Consider the following 17,067-nt stretch of genomic DNA (forward strand, 5'->3'; position numbering starts at 1 on the left):
ACGCAGCAAATATAATTGTTACCAAATACAAAAAATGTTCATTTAAAATTATTTATTGTCACCGAATTTAATCGGGCGCACCCCAAGTCAAATTCGTTTTCATTCGAATACTAGTTTGATATTGGATCACTCGAGTCGCATCAATAATGTCGGGTACAGGTAGTGTGGTCTAACATACTTGTGTTTAGCATAATAACACGTTTTACAAAGTTTATACGAGCCCTTATTTAAGTTGACAAAATGCAAGTATTTAGGAGTATTTTCTAGTTAGTTGGGGTCAGTTAGTTGCCTTTGCTATGCAAACTTGAAAGTAATAAATTAATAATTAAGTTGACTACTAGTAAAAATATTTTAATTATATTTGAATGTTTCTATAGGTGGTAACCAATATAGCCTCTAGTTTTTATTTTATTATAAAAATTTTTTATCAATTCTCCAATATGATAACAAACAAACAATATTAACAACAAACTATAACAACTTATATTATATATTTAAATTATAGATGTGCCGACTATGCGATTAGTCGGTTCCGGTTGTAAAAAGGACGGCTAGTCTCAAAATTTCGGGGGTATTCGACAATTTCTATGACGCATCATTTACAATTTATTATCCCGCAAGCAACCGCCGCCTACGAGCGCGTCGGAACATGTTTTATTTACTTTGCATCGTTTCTTGATTTTTACTTTTACATCGACCAGAGCGGAATTTTTGTGTAAAAAGAATAAAGAAAATACTATTACTGTTTATAAAAGTGAAAGAATTTAATAATGTCAAAAATAAAGTCTCGATATAAGTCATATAATGATCATAGATATTTTTTCTAAGTAAATAATTTTGGGCACTGAATAGATTACCACAAAGAAAAGGTTGCTTAACATTTCAAAATTTGTAAGCCTGATTCTAAAATAAAAATGTTAATTAACAATCAAGATTTTTATTGTAATTCCTTCTATATACATTTTATTGAAATAAATTTTTGTTCAGAGTTGTTCTAATACTTTGAACGTAAATTTCTATGCAAATATTAAATTAACCTAAAATGACCTGGTGATGAATGATAGTAAACTTTATTTCTTACTTACTTTGTCTATTTTAAAAATTTAAGCTTTCCTAGCATAAATCAAGAAATTCTTAAAATTAAAAACGATACTTAACGAAGCTTTAATTTTTAACAGATCGTAAAACGTCGAAAGAATTTTAAAATCGGTGGACGGCAGAGACCATTATTTAGTTATGTATATGTAAAAAATTTGCAAAATCCCCTGGGGGGGGTGTTTCTTCCCTTGAATTGGAAAATGACCTAATACTGTAAGAAGCTGGATAGTCGGCGCTTTACCGAATAGTCGCGGTAACCGATTACGAAACTGATAGGCAGGTAGTTGGCTTTATCAATTAGTTGGAACATCACTAATTTAAATATAATTAAATTGATTTTTGATTTTTTAGGGTTTTATAACAACAAATTATTCGAAATAAACAAAACAATATAACGATATTCGTTGTAGTATTAACAGATTGTGTGGCGTCCAGATAATATATTTTTGTTTTTTTTAAACTCTTAAATTTGACATTAATAAAACAGAAACACTGTACCTTAATATTGTGAAAAATTACCTGCTAATAATTATTAAATAAAGCCCATTTTCATTCAACCTTCAAATAATTTGATTAATTAAACCATATTCACCTTATATTTAAAACTTATCCTTGAAGATTAACTAATCTTCAAAACTCATATTTTTTGAAGTTTACTCCTTAAGAATCAATTTTCATATAAGGTTCATATAATGATGGGGACTGTCGACGGAAATGAAAATTTAAAACTTTGTAATAACTGACCTTCGACCTGATTGGATTAGCAGTGGAGCTCGGTGCGAATGCATATACCTCTAATAAATACCTATTCACAATAACCGAATAATAATAATACCTCAATACTATTCAAATAGCTGTTCACAATTCTAGATACATATGGTGGGAGCACAAATAAATACAGTTGAATAGTAAGATGTAATGTAATATATATTTTTTATATGCGTTTCTATCATTTATTTTATTGGTTTTAATTTTTGATGCGGAACCCTTAAATTTGTAGTGGACCGAATTGTGAATCTAAGCCACCCTCGCATTTCGAGGATGGCTTAGATTAAACAAAATCGCTCGCATTTCGAGGAATGTTTTTTCCTTTCCGCTGTGTTATGTCTTCAAAATTAGTCATAGTTCAACGCTCTCCGCGAGGTGTAATGCATATTTCTCGTAATTTTCGCTATAAATTTTGAACCTTTACTTGCTTTCTTAAAAAGTAGTAAAAGTAAGAAAGTAAAGTTCACTCTTAATGCAGCCACATTAATTGCACTTAATAAAAATCAAAACATTCGGAATCTAAGAATTTGTCCAATCTGTCTATCAATCTCGGTTTGATCATGAATAATGACAATAATAATTAGAATTTTCTTTTAATAAAATTTTATCTAGTAATAAAAATGAATGAAAAATATATGCTCACGACAAATTCAATTAGTTTTCCCTGAATTAGGTCAACTTGATTGTGGTGTATTCATAACATTGACAAACACATATAACAATATTATATCGAATGACGGACTTGATTAACCTAGAAATGATTACTCTGGGAACACAAAAACAGCTTAATAATAAATAAAGTAATTCTATATTAAAACTTACTATCCTTTGGGTAATATATTGTTGTCCAACAATATTATATTATTGCAGCAAATATACGTAACAAACTTTGTAATAATATACTCCACTCCAATCTACGTACAATGTATTTCAAAATTAATTAAAATTTTAATTTTAAACTTTTTAAGGTTAATAAACAAAAGTATGATTTGGGGCAATCGAATAAAAACTATGTGTTAAAAATAAAAAAACAATTTATGACGTAGTTACAGCTTCCAAAGCTTAACTTTCTAAAATAGGAATATGGCATAAACTTTTCACTATAAATCTTTCGAAAGTTGTTTGTATTTTCTAGTTTTTAACCAGAATTTGAAAAATTTAATCACCTACCTCTTTATGTCGAGAGTTGGAAGGAAGACAAAAAAAATCCCATAATTTTCATATGATGCATCATTCAAGTCGGTATTATTTCTGTTAAGAATGCGCTTTTATGCTTTCTTGTATGAGCTTTTTAATCGAGGTAAGTATTGATAAAGAAAAATCAATACTTATACTGAGGTTCCAATTAATTTATAAAGAGGCTTTAATTTTAATCTCTTTAGATACCATAGGGGATTACATTTAAAACAGCTATTTTCAGAATAAACAATTTTCTATATCGTATGAACACCCCCTTCTCCTGCCTCCTTTCAAAATCGCACTCAATTTTTTGTTGCTGTTGTTCATTAAAACAATACTTAAAGCATCTCAGTGGAGACTTTATTTCTGCCAGAAAGTAGAAGATACCCCAAAACAGACCGCCTCTAGAACATAATGTCCACAGAACCAACGATAATGGTAGGATTACTCGAACATCTGGAAGGATATTTTTATACTGAGAAACCGAAAAAACCAGGATCAAGGAATCGACTCCTCGTCAGTAGATTTTTTTGGGAACAGATGGAAAATGTTTGTCTGAGTGTACTCAACAAAGTAATACTCATGCTTACTTTTGCTTTTTCGATTTACGCCCATATGGTGGGATAGAAAAACCCTACTTCGGACACCATATTCTCTTTATTTAACATTTTTTTAAAGTATTATTATGTTGGGCAATTCTCAAGATTTTCCAACTTCCATTGTTTTAACACAAGGATTATTGTGTTATGAGTTTCACTTCATTTGCCGTCATTTATCTCTCTTTTGTTCACAATTTCGTCGATTTTATTTTTTTTGGTGCGGAACCCTAATTTTTGAAAACAGTCGCTGATAACGAAACTTTCTATACGTAAAAAAAATTTATTCTTTCTATACGTTTTCAATTGACCTGTAATAATGTACCCATAAACTTTCATCCTCTTTTTCCCCAACTTAAGAATAAAATTTGTTTAAATCCTTCGTTAGTGCTCACCTTCAGTGTCAAAGAAACACCCACATGCAAATTTTTACGGTCCTATCATCAACGGTTTGGGCTGTTCGTTAATATGTCAGTCAGTCAATCAATTTTTTTTATTTATACATAGAAGATCTCACCCGCTTCACTGGACGCGCGGAGATATGTATAAAAAAAACTGGAGTTGATTTTAGTTCTACAATTAGTAATATTCCTTTTTATGAACAGAAAAATTCGTTGCCAATTTAAATACTTAAAATATGAATTCCATAAGAGAAAAGAAAAAATTTGGTAGATATTTTATAGAGAATCTTTTAAACTAGGTTTTCTTTAGAAAAATAAAATCTGAAAAAAAATTCCAAGTTTCTATCTTCAATTGGTTTTTCTTCGACCTTTTTCTGCCGATTAGAATAATTAACGATTGCAACTTTATAACCATTACTTCAAATTTTTCTACAACGATAAAATATATGCTTAAAAAAAAGTTTCAAACTTTCAATTTATAAAAAGTCATTCCTAACATGCTTTTGAGAAGAATTCTGTTTTGCAAATATTATCATCTCGACAATAAGATCGAAATTCGAAAAAAAATTTAACATTCCTGTAATTTTAACTTCGGTTAGAAAACATTTAAGAATGATAATTTGGTGAGAATAGTTTAAAAAATGTGAGTAGGGTAACACATTTTATAGGTACATTCGAGAAGAATACGGTTTTTTCATGTGCATAATACGAGAATACAGTTCAAGGCACAGTCAGAACATTTTTAACATACAAATAAATATTCAATCACCGGATATAATATAATATCCTGGTTTTAGAAATTAATCGAACTAAAAAAAAAAACAAGATTTTATAATTCTACCTGCTTAGATTATTATTTTTTTTGTGTTCAAAACAAAGATTTGCGCAGATGTTATTATATAATATAAATTTACGTTCATGTCGCAGTAATAATGGTGATATGTGTGTATGTTATTTAATAAAAGCCGCAGGTGTTTCCCAAATTTAGAATTTGTTCTTCCCACTAACTTAAAAATAAAGTTTCACATTGTAAAAACTCTATTATGAATATTTCTTGTGTGTTTTTGAAATCCTAGTAATATTTATTACAAAGCTTTTCTATTTAAAAAAAAAAAAAAAAAAAAAAAAAACTTTCATAGGGAATTTATTTAATAATAAATTTCTTAATTAAGAAAGGATTGAATACACAGCCTCAGGAATCGAACACTAGAGCTCTTTCAATCGTGGTAAGTATCATTAATCACTGAAGTGGTAAGTTTCATTAATCCTCTGCCCAAACTGCGGCCAGCAACACCCAATTAGAAATTTTGTTTAATTATCCACGAAGTTATGAAAGACGCTTTTCATAGTAGGTACCAATATAATAGCTATTTATCATTTTATGCAGCAAGTTTTTACTGCAATTATGAATAACAATATTAACAGTAATGAAAAATTGTTTATCACGACCTTTTTGTTTAATATTTATGACAAAAAAGGATTTCTTGACGCAATAAATGTATTCTTGAACCAAGAATATTTTTCTTGAAATAATAATTTAATAAGGGAAAAAAATTCTTGGAGCAAGAAGAAATTTAATAAGAAAAAAAAACTTTTTTCTGAATGTTAGTGACGTCATTCTGGACTCTATATTAAGGTCGAATATGGAACTTGTATAAAATTCCATGTTTTTTTTCTTTTCCGTTCCACATACACAGAATGGGCCATTTTAATCTATACTCCTAAATACCTCGTTTTGTAGCTAACAAATCAAAAAATAACTTAAAAGTTTGATGAGGAATGATATCATGTTCTGACATCAGATTGGATCTAGTTCTTCGGGTTTCTTTTAATCCTACTTTAGAACGGTAAGAGATAGAATAACATTTTAAAGTAGAAAGTAGTCAGCCTTCGGAAGAAATGCGGCTTAAAAATATATCATTATTTCATTTAATCGAAAGAAAACACTCTAGCTACGTAAAAATGCTTTATCCAAAAGATGCCAAGGGGAATAGTGGACATTCGCTTGTGTCCATGACCTTGACCTATAATCGATAGACTTTAAGCGTATTTTCTTTCGATTAAATGCAGTAATGACATATTTTTAAGTCGCATTTCCTCCGAAATATAACATTTTTCAAAAAATTTGTTTTTTTTTTAATGAGGATCAACTTTCTAATATAAAGTTCTATACTATCTCTTACCGTTTAGGATCTTAATTGGCTATTAAAGAATCTCCAAGAACTAGGTCCGATCCGATGTCAGAATATGATCTCCTCCCATCAAATTCTCCAACTTTTATTTAATTTGTATTTTGATTGGTTAACTACAAAGCGAGATAGTTAGGTATATAAATTAAAATGACACATCCTGTATATGGCAAATAGAAATATTCACATGCAGGTTTCTACTCTCCAGAAAAATTTTATTTTATATTTTTAAGTTTATCAGAAGTTTATCTATTATCTATTGTGTGTACTCAAATTTGTTATTAACTCGAACGTGTTTAACGTTATTGAATTGGAAAACTTAGAAGCAAATTGTGCATTTCGAATTCGAATGTACAATGCAGATAAATTTGAAATAGGTAAAAAAAAGTAAACGGGTTAATCGAATATTTTATTTACATAAAGAAACAACACTATTTGTCTAGAAAAACACATTCGATCAATAAAAACATTATGCAAATGAAGGCAATTAATACATAAATATACCTACTTGAAAAATAACCTACGCACATTTATTTTTTATCCATTATATTGCTGACGTTATAGAAAGTGTATCGAAGACCAGTTTTCCTTATGAAATTTTTTTGATGCCTCCCGAATTTTTTTGATTGATTCGTTTTATTTAGTATCGGTTTCTACCTAGTTATTCTGAATGAATCTAGTAAAGCTAACAGCTGCATATGCAGCAGTCAGCAGCTTAAATGAACTAAATTAAAAAAAAAATTTCAGTCGAAAATTTCTGGATATTTTGAAACTAAAATACTATCTATGTATCAGTATTGAATAATTTACAGTAATTTTTGGCAGGGATTTGATTCAAGAAAAAATTCCTAGCTTAGTCAAACTTGGAAATTTTGAGAACAATTGGAAAATTTTTTAACTAGATTTCTATTTATTTTCATATATAGTAACCTCCACTGAACCACAATAAACTCTTACACTTACATTTGGTCAAGTATGGGATTCTAGAAAGCAACTCAGAAAAAGGATTGAACTTGGGGGGTAATTAAAGAAAAATCGGCTATAATTTTTGATTATTTGAAGACTCAGCCAATCTCATTGGACTAGTTAGGACTATAACACTGACTTTAATTGTGTGTGGGATTCAAGAAAAAGTTCCATAGTGGGTGAAAATTTTTAAGCTTCGTTAGTAAAGATGGATACAATTTTTGAGACGTACATGAGCCTGACACTAATAGAAAATTTTTGCAATCATTTTTGCTATGTGTGGAATTTTAGATAAGGGATACTTTACGCTGGAGGTCTTCGGATTTATATTTAAAAACTATATATAAAGTTACTTTCATTTTCAGTAGTTTGACCGACACTGGTGAAAAGCATGGAAATCTTTCTAATTTATACAAACCCTAATGTTTTTCTTTATTATTCTAATAATTTAAAAAGTGCAACCTTTATCCAAAAAACTTTTCCTCATCGCCAAGCCAGAAAGAGTTACACATTTAGACTGTCTACTATAATGAAATTCAAATTCAATTATTAAGTCCGCGGAAGTACCCTATTTTTGTTAAATGATCGATACATACTTCAAACTTAATGAGTGGCACCGTTTTGACGTGTTTAAACTTTCTTTCTACATTTTTTTCGAATGTACTGCATTTTCAGATGTGCATGATAACGTCATTTTTAACATATCAATCTGAAAAAACGTAGAAATGAATTTGTTGGACACTCTGACCACTTGATAACATTAATAATTATAAAAAATATATAAGAAAAAGGGAAACCAATTAAGGAAGCATGTGTCATATCGAAAATAGTTTATTACATTATCTGAAAAAAGGATTCAAAAGGAATGCAGACATATTTATTTTATGAAACTCTTAGTCGCTGGACATTAAAATCAATATTACCTATTTACACCTGAATTGTAATATACAATCTGTTGAATTATGCAATCTGATTTTATAGGACAGTAAACATAGAGTTCGTTCAAACCAAAGTGGCACCGAACAAGAGAGAGTGTAGGTATAGGAGCGCATACATATACATCATACATCTCTCTTGGTCGATGCCACTTTGGTTTGAACTCTAGCCTTAGTAATAATTATATTATTATATAATCATTTAATTAAATCTACTGGGCTTTTCAGGTAAAAAATACTCTATCTGACGGTTCAAATAAGAAATAAAATTAGTATTTAGTTGACAATTTCATTTCAAGGGGGAGCCCCCGAAAATAGTATTATTTGTAGTTTGACATAAATAGCACTTTCTTGGCAAAGTGTACACTCAAGAAAATGTAATTTGACAATAAAATCATCTTGCTGATTATAAATCACAAACAAATTCAAGTGAAATGGCTCCTTTTTGACAAAAGCACAATCTTAAAATAATATAATTTGATAGAACCAGCAAGAATGCACTGGTCACATGAAACTTTTCATTATATAATTGATAAGTCTCAACGTCTCATTTCCATCCTCATTATTATGTAACCGCGGCAAAGAAAATGAACAATCGAATTTAAAAGTCTCATAGAAAACTCAAGATCCTTATATGAAAGAAATTATACCTATTCAAGGTTCACAATCAGGTCTGCAGCGTGTGTCGGATTGAGTTAGTTGGGTCAAATGAATCTGGATTTGGCAGTCTGGGCATTAAACACAACTCAAGGTAAAGGCCTGATAGTGTACGTATCACTTCCCTCTAAAAATTATCCCAAGCCGATTTTGGAATTCAAAGCTCCCAAAATTTCAAGATGCGATAAAACCAGAAATTGCAGTTCTAAATTGTTCGTATTGCTTTAAATCTTTTGATTGAACTTTAAACAGGTTTGAAACATGGCATTTCTTTTTAAATGTCAAAGGTATAGTGCATGTTATTTTTGACAGTTGTGATGTAAAAACTATGCGATCGGAGTTATAAGTCAAAACTATCCGATTGTTGATCCAAAATAGAGGTACTCAATGATAATATTCGGGCTGTTCGCGAAATAGAGCAGCCAATGTAAATAATGCAGCACATCTTGCAATAAATGAAAATTTGCAACCAAAGCTGTGGCGCGACCATTTAAGTGATATCGTGTTCCACAAGTAAACGAAGAGTTTCTACTTTAAATCGAACTTGAATATAGTAGTTACATTTTAAGTAAAAAATTGTTTTTGTTCTAAAATCAAAATGACATTTTTTTAATGGAAAATCCAACATAAGTAATATAAATAGGTTAGCAAATTGACTTGACAATGAAACAGTTGAACAAAATGTAATTGAAATGTTTCATGAATACTCATGGTCGCTAAGCAACCTACATTTCGGTATATATTTCCTTCAAAAATCATTATAATTAGAATTTTAAAATTCCAATAAATTAGTTTTGAATATTAATCACCTTTTTAGTTGCATTAATTAACTAGTTTTAATTTTTGAAGGCTGAAAGTCATTATTTAATCAAATGTCAAACTTGATCATCTAAAATTATGTAAGTAATGGGAACATTTCATGAAAAAATGAATTTTCACCAAGTAAACATAGTCAATATTTACGTAGTTATGCAAGGTATACAGAATTTAGCCAATAATTTTACCACGACTGACAGCTATTGCAATTTGTTGCTAAAGTTGATATTTTATCATTAGATTAAAAAAGTCAAAAATAATATTACAAGTCATTCTTTCAATATTGAAATAATAATTGAAATTTTTTTAATTAATTTATTTTAATTACGAAATAGAACATTTTGAGAAGTTATGCGACGATTGTGTGTATGAGTATTGCAAACCTAACCTTGTTCTTTCTCTTGGGCGGACTGCACAACATATATGTAACAAAAAAAAATGAAAAATGGAAAAATAAGGTACCTTTCACTTGTCTCGGCATGCTGTGGCGTATCCCAAACAAATAGAAATTGTCTCCTGTTTGATGTCTAAAATACAAAATAAAACACTTTTTTTTGTCAGTAAAATACTTGATTAACTTGTCAAGGTCTAATGTAAACTCTGTCTTACTTGACCACAACACAAAATAACAAAATATCTATTTATAATAATTTCAAAATGTCATTTAAAATTCACGCACATGCAATTGTACAAAACACAATTAAAATTATATAATCAAAAATCAAATCACTTGTTTATTAAACACAAATCAAATAGCACAGAAATTAACAAAAAAATAAAAACTTTGATGAAACAATCCTATACACACGTCTAATGTAATTTTGTTTTCAATATGGCGGCAGAGTACATACAGCGCTCAAAAAAACACTGTATAGCAGGATTTGTTGACCCTGACGGCAAACCGATCAAATACTCTCATCTGGTTGGTTGACGTACCGCGAATTCAGTGCTTATTGGTTGGATTCAAGGTTGCGGCCAAGATTTGAGAAATACACCTGTCAACAACATGTTTTCAATCAAATAAAACACTCAAAATTTTTATAGATATTCTCTAGTTACTCAAATATTTAATATAATTATTGTATAAAATAAACTAAACCATCATATGTACGTCATTTTTATTTTTATCACATCTATTCATTTTACTTTCATTGCTTATAACGACATCTTATAGTGAAGCAGTCCAACCAATACCGACTAAGCATAAAAAAAACCCGCGAAAATTACAAATAAGTTCTCAAAATTCACATTAAATTAAAAAATAAATTAATATTATTATTATAATTCTGTGATTATAATATTGATATTCATACTCATATTTTCTTAAATTTATATTAATAAAAGCATGCTCAAATTTAAAATAAATAAAAAATTTTAAAAATTCTTACCTTTGACCTAAATTATTTATAATTTACGTATAGATAATTTTATTTTATTGGATCAAATTTAATATAATTGAAAAATATTTTTTGCATTGCAAGTTTTTACAAAATTAATTTGAATATATTTTAGAATTATTTTTTTAATTCACATAATTAATGACTTCGATTATTAATGATTAATGTATTTATTTAAATTTAAAATAATAGATTAATTGAATAAAAATTTTGATATGATACTGTGTAACATTTGATATGAAATGAAAATAACATTTTAAGCAAATGATAGAAATCTTAGGGTTATATATAGGAAATTTTCGGGGAAGAAGACGCGGTTCCCACGGCAACATGTTGTCCATGGCAACAATGGATGATGGTCACAAAATAGTATCTGAATAATAAAATTATTTATTAATATAGGATCAATTGTACAATTGAAAAAAATGTTTAAATAAAATAATGTAGGCACTAGACAGAAATAAATAAATTAGTGAACAATTTAATCAGAAGCGGATTCTCATTTTTCAATTCAGAATAGGTTATTATTAAAAATGTTATAGTTTATTAAAAATTAATATAATAGATTATTAAAAATGTTATAGATTATTCGAAAATACAGGGAGTATTTAATAAGGGTAGGATATTAACATTTTATTGGCTTCTTGAAAGGAAAACCAACCTAAAACATACTGACCCATTCCATTACCTGACTCACTCAACCCAGAATCCAATTAGAAAACCATTATATAGATTGATGATATAGATTAGAATCATAGTATAATTTTCATCCGATTTTCTATTGAAAAAAAGGAAATCTGCACTCGTAAAATCGTAAATCTGGTGTGCGACACAATCAAAATTTAAATGTTTTTGATTTGAAATACATTAAAATTAAAATTTCCTTCCAATTCATGCGTACTCTTTCTGATTTCAAATTGTGAATGGTTTTGAATAGGACTTAATATAAGAAACTTTATGGATAGCATTAACAATGACGTGGAAATAATTTAAGCGATTTTTTTATTTAAATTAACTAATAAAAATCTTATTCTTATTCTGCTACCCCAAAATTATACAAACCATACGAAATTAAAATATAAAACACAAAATGACATTCGCATCTCATAATCGAATCTCTCAGCATTGTACCAAAGACTTAAACTCAACTTATTCTCCTAGTTGATAAGAGATAGAAGAAAATTTGAAATTAGAAAGCTTTTATAAAATAACAAACAAGTTTTGCTAGAAATATGTTTTTGTAAACCAAACAAATTCATGCGGAAATGGAAATAAAAATCTGTCTATATTAATATGAAAGTGTATGCGATGCATTCAATTTTAAAATTCTATAACTTTCGTTAAAAAAAAATATTTTGATAGTTTTCAGATTCTATGTAGTTTACAATATGGTTTACGAAAATATGGTTTGTTATTTAATAAAGAATAAGATTCTATTTTAAAATTTTCCTCTCTTTTGTTTTATTTGTTGCGAACATGAGATTATTTTTAATCGATCTTGCAACTCTAGCTCAAATTTAAGGTCTCTGTGAGAGGTCACTCTTCAAGAAGAACGCAACTTTTACTTGAATCATTTATTTCAAAAGTTAGGCAAATTTTTGGCTGGTTTGTATAAAAGTAGTAATTGAAGGATCATAGAATCACAAAAATTGACTTTAGCTTGCTAATAAACTTAACTCTGAGTAAAGTATGCATTTGTATAGAAAATAGCACTAAATATCTCAGCATGCAAATGTTGAATGAAAAATTTTGACCAACAAAAGTTATGTAAAATCATGATTAACGTTAAATCATGAATAACTCAAACAATAAGAAATTTCTTTTGTTGATTACAATTTTTCACAAAAAAACTTATAAAATTCAATAATTATTTTTAGAGTTAAGTTTTTTTCAACCTGCTTTAGTTTATCCTATAATCTGGTTAACCTATTATGAAATAAAAAAAGACCGAGAAGTGCCGTGCGACACCCGGTAGGAACTATTTTCCTTTCGTACCTTGATACATTATAAATGTAGAGATTATTATTATTTTCTTATTTACAATTTATTTTTATGAAAATTTAAGGTATTAATTTTAAAAGTCAAATACTTGTTTGAATCTTTAAGAATATAATTTTATAGCTACTTTAAGTTTTTACTGTATGAATTAAAAAGACATACTTCTGATTTAGTAGTCAACCCAATATGTGCAAGCATTACTTTTGGTTTGGTCAGGATATTTATTATGATATAACATAAAAATTTCATTGTACTTACTTTAAATTATCTATGCTATCTTTAACTTCTGAAAACTTTCACAACTCAATTTTTTAAATGTTAAAACATAAAATTTTGACAAAAAATACAAATTGATAGTTATACAAATATTTTTGCATTTTCTCAAAATCCATGGTAAACTGAATCGATTGAAAAAGTTTTAGTTTCCTAGGTAACCTTGATGTCGGTTTTTGGTGTCGTTTTTTTTTTGTTGTACTTTTTTGGTTTTATCTCCCAATCAGCTTATAAAAATTTAACATCGAGTAAATTACAGACAATTATCTATAGCTTTATTATTAATTGATTGATACCGATTTTTACACTGAGCAAAATATGTCTTATCACCACTTAGCAAAGAGAGACATTCAAAAAATAAACTTTAAAAATTTAAACATTTTGAAAAATTTTTTTGAAATGAAATGGCAAATTTTTCCCTATAGAAGAATCCTTTATTTTGCATCTATTTAGACATTACATTTAAGTTCATTTACTCATTAAAAAACCTTCCCTATTGTTTTAATTGAAGAAAATTTTAATTAAATTGTGTTTTCTTTGTCCATATGTTAATTAAGTCAGTTTTTGTAATGTAAACAAATTCGACTGTCAAGTTCATTTCATATACGATTTGATTTGATATTAACGGTTTTCGATAAATGAATATTTATAGTTCGTTGACGGTCTCCTTTTGTGTAGTGAGTGATAAGTGATAATCTCAAGGGGCGATTAAATTTAGGAACTAATATAATGGTGCCTTTGGACTTATAATTTTGATTTACCTGTTGTGAGTACATGATGTTATTTTATTTAAGGTAGTTGGGTCACACAAGTAAAATCTAAAGAAATCTTCAAAACTTTGAATATTTTTTATTAATTAAAAGCCTAATTCACACGCTGTTAAAATTTGAAGACAATTATCACAAAATGAGCTAATTTTAATTAAAATGACATTTTTAACATACATACATAGCACGGGAGAAGCGTTGGAACATGGCAATCTTTTAAATATTTTCCCAATGAAGGAGACTTGCCTTTTTGACAAAAAACTAATATTTGAAAGAATAATACATTTCGAATTCTTAAAAAAAATTATTCACCATTTTGTTTTCATCAAATATTAAATTAAATATTACATTTAGATGATTTTAATGAAGGGAAGTATATGTGTAGGTATTCATCCTAGTGTAGGGGTACAGTAAAAAAACTTGCTTTATAATCCTTAGTTTTGTAGATACGTATAGCATGGGTAATTAGCCAATAATTTTTTGACTGGACTGTTGAGAAAGAACTATGTAAAGTGTTTGAAAGAAAAAAACTGTTTTTTCCATTTTTAAATATTAGATTAAGTAATACAATTTTCCATTCTGTATGACGACATCAAGGAAAGGTAATGTTTGTATATATTTCCAGATGTATTTATTTGCGCTGCAAAACATACATCTATCGTTTTAGACGTTCTAATCGTTTTAAACGCTAATTCTTTTTTTAACCCAATACATGTTAGTGCAACATAATGTTTTTATACAAAATGTTTTATCACGCTGAAAACCGCTCACCGAAAGAGCAAGAACGTCGCCATATAACATGTTTTAGAAAAAAAAGTTCTGTATAAAAGCATTTTAAATGCATACTGATTAAAGAAAACGTTTTGTTGCTATGAAAACACAGATTATGGTTTTTTATGTAATAAATTATAATCTGTGGTTGATAACATATAAATAATAGATCAGTTGATTGACTTTTGTCTAAAATCTCGTATCTCGTATTAAATCGGTGTGTATCCCCTAATAAACAAGCCGTGGATAGAGTCTGGTGCGACCCTTGAGGTGCAAACGAATAACTTCCCACCATAAAAAAATAAAAACCAGGCCCACTCTACCGAATGTTATGAAATTCCTTTCGGATTATATTTCTGTTAATACGCTTCGATCGACACCTCAGCGAAGTCGATATCATTTTTTGATCACGCGGTATAGACGACAAAAAAAATGTCTGCGGACGTACGTACGTACACATACACACACACACAAATATACTTCTTCTCCAAATTGGTATTAATGCCTTATCCTAACCATGAAACGTAAAGATTTGTTGAAAATTTCGATTCCGAAAATCGGAACCATTACAATACGGGTCCAATTACTTCCTATATTGGGAAGTTAAAAATTAGGAATAGGGATTGAATCGGAAATTTTCAATTCATGAATCTAAATTTTTTATTAGGGTCTCTTGACTTTCAGAAAGCGACAAAATCAATTTTCATTTCAATTAAAGGTTCATCCAAATTAATTGAATTATAAATGGATAAAATTTTATTTTTTCGCCTTTGATTGATGGGAGTTACTCAAGCTTTACACATCCTGTTGTAACTATTTTGTCTTTTATAGTAAGTAATAATACCACATAAAATGATTTGCTTTCAGCCTATTATTATTCATTAATTAATAGTGAAATCTTAAGCTAAAGCTTGAGAAATCCACTGAACTGTATAAATATTGCATAAAGTCACAAATTTCAATTAAATTTGTTTACTATTAACTTTAAAAGCAGACAAAAATAATTTTTTCATTTCATTTAATCGATGTTTTGTGTTGATATTTTATTGTTATCAATATTACTGAACGAAAATCAATTAATGACATATAGAATATTTATATAAGATTTTATTGGTATATTAATTGTTTCGCGTCTAAACGTGGAAATCTATTTTATATATGAATAATTAAACAAAAATTAAATTTGATTTTTCACTTACTGATTTATTATTTTTAATGAAAAATTACAATTTTAATTATCTTGAGATGGTATCCCTTAAAAAGAAATGCAGAAAAAGACTAAAAATAAGAAAAATAAACACAATTAATGGGTAACAAAAATATTTATTTGGTATACTTATTGCTTGTAAATAACTTTTACATTGTTATTAAATTGAAAATAACATAGTGCACAAATAAATGGAAAAATAAATTAAACAAAAAATAAAAATTAATAAACAAAGATATAAATTTTATGACTAAAACATATCGCTGCGTTATTCTTAATAACACGAAATTATCGCAATCATTTAGTTAAAAACTTGCCGATAATGCTATTTAAAACATTAAACACAAATACTAAATATCCCTAAATATTAAATTATAAATCATCGTTAAATTGACAGCATAAACATTTTTAAGCGAAATGATTACGATAAACTTCTTAATGATCTTTATCCGAATGTAATTATTCTCAAATTATTAAAAAAAAAAAAAATTCTCAAAAAATTAAAAGTCAACTTTAAAATATTGCTTATTGGATTAAAATTGTTATAATTTTATACATGCATTTGTAATGATTCCCAGAAATAATTGTGTAAAAACATGGCACCAATATTTCCATAGCAAAAATAAGCTCAAAATAAAAAGTAAAGTTGATTTTTATACAAAAAAGTTCAATAAAGTCTATCACAAAAAAAAAATGTTCCTGTTTATTGTATTGACCGATTTTGGTACAGTTTAAAATTGTTCGACTAAAAATAATTTTTATCAAATACAATCTTCTAATCCACATAGTCAACAATATTTTAAATTATTTCTGCTTTTCATTATTGTAAGCGAACATTTTCACAGAATTAAAGCAAATATTCGAGTAAAAATAACACTTTCAAAATATAAATAACCCATACGAATAAAGATCAACATTGAAATAAAACAAATGACATCCAACTTGATTTTTGTTTTTCTTATTTGCTTTTTTTTCTTTTCTTTTCTTTTTTTTTTTTATAAAAACATGAATTAGACACGATTAATATTTATAAAAATGTTTTTTGTTTG

The 17,067-nt window shown here is 27.9% G+C and overlaps 1 protein-coding gene across 1 annotated transcript in view; it reads right to left on the reverse strand.

Moving 5' to 3' along the window:
• LOC123290835 (nuclear receptor coactivator 2) overlaps positions 1 to 10,335 on the reverse strand; it is a 227,487-nt gene extending 217,152 nt beyond the window's left edge. Inside the window, exon 1 of the mRNA XM_044871174.1 lies at positions 10,068 to 10,335. The gene's annotated coding sequence lies outside the window, so the exon portion shown is untranslated. The remainder of the gene's footprint in view (positions 1 to 10,067) is intronic.
• Between the last annotated feature and the right edge of the window lie 6,732 nt (positions 10,336 to 17,067).

Source organism: Chrysoperla carnea, chromosome 1, assembly GCF_905475395.1.
Source record: "Chrysoperla carnea chromosome 1, inChrCarn1.1, whole genome shotgun sequence".
NCBI classification, from domain to species: domain Eukaryota; kingdom Metazoa; phylum Arthropoda; class Insecta; order Neuroptera; family Chrysopidae; genus Chrysoperla; species Chrysoperla carnea.